The following is a 4,202-nucleotide window of genomic DNA, read 5'->3' as shown; positions in this document are numbered from 1 at the left end:
CAGGGCCTGAGTGTTCCTGTGTGAGATCTATCCAGGCCTGTCTTGGTCAGAACAATAGGAGGCTAGCCTGGTCACCTAGTGGGTGATAGATGGGGTGCTGCATTTTCCTCCTCATTTTTACACATTGTTAAAATTTGGTTTTGGTGGTTTGATTCCCCTGGAGGGGATTTGACAAGACCTAGCAAATGACACACACAAATACCATTAAACTCAGCAATTCTACTTCTAGGGATATCCCAAAGATATACTGGCAAAAATACAAAAAAATGAAACAAAACAAAAAATATGCACATTATATTCACCTCAACATTGTTGGTAAAAGGAGAAGTTTAGAAACATACGTGAAGTGACCATCCATGGGAGACTGTTGAATAAGGCATAGGGTATCCTAACATTTGGGTATAATGGGGATGGGGTGAGGCATGGAATGATGAGATCTTCAGGGTGTACTGTCTAGTTTTTAAAAAAGAGGGTGCAGAAAAGTGCTTATACTTTGCTGCTTTTCCATACATATATATGTCTATTTTCATGAAAAAAGAGTGGAATAATAAACCAAATAGAAATAAAAAGTATAATTTATGCAGGAGGGGCAGGAACAAGTGAGATTTTTCTTGGTTTATATTTTGACTTTACAACCATGTCAATGGGTTACAGAATCAAAAAAATATGAAAATTAAAACACATCTGTCCAAATTAAAAACTAAGATCCATGAGCCTAAATCTATCAAGTTGGTGACAGACTCACAGAACAAAACATTACTTAAGCAGCATTGGAAAGCAACATTTGACACTTCATTCAGAGTGGGATATCTTCTAAGGACAAAGACACAGAAACAAAGATATATAGCCCCCTCCAAAACAAAACAAAAAACAAAAAGCCAAAGACATCTGAAACTATATCCAACACTTTATTGTTGGTGATATTGCTACTGCTATTTTGAAAGTATTGTAAATATGTTACAGGTTAAAGCAACTAAGTAATCAATGTTAATATTGTTATGAAGCAATACTTTCCTTGGAAGGGAGAAAGGAGTTTTAAAAACACAACCAAAAAGCTTAAGTAGAACCCTGTTGTCTTAAAACTTGTATCAGAAGTATATGTTTGTAGCATTTAATTATTTTTATTTTTTAAAAAGAAAAACTGTACTTCTTGGCTCTGACCACTGAAAAGCCTAGAAGCAATGGCAACTGGATAACGGTGACTATCCTTAGGCCTAGCTTGTGGCCTCTAAATACCATTTGCCACCATAGGATCCAGAGATTCTTGAAGAGATGGCTGATTTCAGGGCTTGCCCAAGAAATGCACAAGATAAGCCTGGGAATCTGAAGGACCAGAAATTTAAGAGCTTTCAAAGACCACTGGGGGCCAAACAAAAAGTTTAGGAAACCAGATGAAGTGGCCAAAGGTGGGTTAATTTTAGCATCACATGGAATTGTTTACAACAAATGAAATATATAAAAAGCCATGACTGAGAATTCCCTGGTGGCGCAGGGGACAAGACTCCAAGCTCCCAAGGCAGGAGACTTGGGTCTAATCCTTGGTCAGGGAACTAGATCCCAAATGCCATAACTAGTAGCTCACATGCCATAATTAAAATTCCTGTATGCCTCAAGAGAAAATCCCCCATAATGCAAATTACACCCTGTGAAGCCAAATAAATAAGTAAATACTTTTTAAATGTGAAAAAATATTCCATTGTATGTCTCTACCACATTTTCTTTATCCATTCAACTGCTGATGGATCTAAGTTATTTCTATATCTCTCATATTGTGAGTGATGCTGCAATGTACATGACAGTGATCTTGGAGAGATAGCAGTGAGTGCTCCTGAAGAGAGATCTTAGTTTCTTTCCCAGGAATTGATACTTGATAGTGTTAGGGCCTAGATGGAGACTCATTGTCAAAACAACTCTAACAAGTTAGAGACAGCTCAGGGTGATTGATTGTATTGCTCAGGAAGCATCCCATTCTGACTGCTGGCACCTGTTGCCTGAAGGCTAAGTGACCACCAGCACATCTCCGACTCTCTCCAAGGCCAAAGATAAATCATCCAACAACAGGCACAACTGCTGGCTATTGATGAACCAAACTCTCTCCCTATATAAGAAACCAGCCCAAAGGGAGGGCACTGGATATCCTTAAGGGTCAGTCTCTCTCTCTCTCTTCTTCTCGCTTCCCTTTAATAAACTTTCCTCAGTATCTGATGGCCTGGCTTGCTCTCTTTTTCTCCACACTTGCCTTATATTCTGGTGCCAAAACCATGGAGAGGAAATCCTGCTGTGACTTGTTAAGCTTTGCTCCCAGGCCCATCTCCCAACGGACTCCACTCCCAAACCTCTCTTCCCTAGAAAAAGAGAGCTACCCTCCGGAACTCTCCACTTGCTTTGCTGGACCAACATCCACACATCAGCTCATTCTCCATTCAGTGGTTGCAAGGGTGAGTGAAATCTCATCTCAGATCCTCTCCCTCTCTCTCTCACCTTGTCCTGAAAGTCCTAGCGCCAGGCGGGGAGGATCTCCCATGGCCTTCGGGTCCTCGGCCTTGTGCTGCTTGGTCTGACTTTGAAATAGGGGACACCCATGTCAAGGCAGACCCCTCTACTCTCTGAGAAGGCCCTGAGAACGGGGACGCCTTTTCTCTGGGACCTTTCTCCTCGCCTTTCCTTGCACTAGTACACCCTGCAATGGGAAATTCTCAATCCCGAACTTCTAAGTCCACCCTTCCTGGATGCCTCTTCCGAACCTTATTGTCTCCACGGGGCAATTAGACCAAAAAGACTTGTTTATTATTGTGACACCATCTGGCCACAATACAAACTTGATAACAGGTCCCAATGTCCAGAAAATGGAAGTCTCAACTAGAATACTCTAAGACACCTAAACAACCTCTGCCATCTCAATGGTAAGTGGTCAGAGATCTCTTATGTCCAGGCTTTCTTCACCCTTCGCTCTCGACCTTCTCTCTGTAAATCTTGCTCTACTTCCCAAGTACTCTTAGCCCGCTATGGGCCACCTCATCCTAACACAACATCTCCTTATCCCTGTTCAGACTTTTCTTCTTCTTCCTTCAACCCTTCTGATCAAAGCCCACCCCCTATCACTCCTAATCCCATTGCAGCTGCCCCAGATCCCATTTCAGTCCCACAACCTCCACCTTATCCTCCCTCTCAGTCTGATTCCCTTCCCAAGTCAGAAACAAACCCTGTAACCTCAGTTCCATCCTCTGTCCCACAGGGTCCAAGGCTCTACCCTGACCTCCTTAAGTCTCCACCATATACTCGATCCAGAGCCACTTCAAAGCAGGAAATTTCACAACAGGAGCCTGCTCCTTCCCCCACTCCACTCCTCCCTTTAGGAGAGGTCGCTGGGGCAGAAGGCATCGTTTGAGTTCACATCCTGTTTTCCCTCTCTGATCTGTCCCAAATTGAGAAGCAACTTGATTCCTTCTCTTCAGATCCTGATAATTATTTAAAATAATTCAAATATCTCACCCAGTCTTACGACTTGACCTGGCATGATATTTACATCATATTCTCCTCTACCCTCCTCCCAGAGAAAAAGGAACGAGTATGGCCAGCCTCTCAAGCACATGCTGATGAGATACATGAAACTGATGACACAAAGCCCGTAGGGGCAATGGCTGTCCCCCGAGATGATCCCAACTGGGATTATCAGGCAGGCAGGCTGGGGTGGGCAGCTCGTAATCATATGGTTGCTTGCCTTATTGCAGGCCTTCAGAAGGCAGGACACAAAGCTGTCAACTTTGATAAACTCCGAGAAATAACTCAAGGGTCAGACAAAAGCCTGGCACAGTTTCTAGCCAGACTGATGGAAGCCTTACAAGAGTATACAAAATTAGATTCCTCTTCAGTGGAGGGCACTATTGTCCTTAACACCCATTTTATTTCCCAATCATTCCCTGATATCTGAAAAAAGTTCAGAAAGGCAGAAGAAGGCCCTCATACCCCTCAATGAGACCTTTTAAATTTGATTTTTAAGATTTGCAATAACCGGGAACAACAGGCAAAACTAGAGAAGGCCCAAAGAGATTAGGTAAAATACCATCTTTTAGCCACTGCCCTACAAGGCTCCAAACATCCATGGATAAACAAGGAAAGCAAACCACCTGGGCCCTACCTTAAATGTGGCAGAGAAGGCCACTGGGCCCACTCATGCCCCAAGCCATAGCCCCCAACAGGCC

This window comes from Hippopotamus amphibius, chromosome 3, assembly GCF_030028045.1.
Source record: "Hippopotamus amphibius kiboko isolate mHipAmp2 chromosome 3, mHipAmp2.hap2, whole genome shotgun sequence".
Taxonomy (NCBI): Eukaryota; Metazoa; Chordata; class Mammalia; order Artiodactyla; family Hippopotamidae; genus Hippopotamus; species Hippopotamus amphibius.
The sequence above is the reverse complement of the archived record's forward strand: the minus strand, read 5'-3'. Positions refer to the sequence as shown.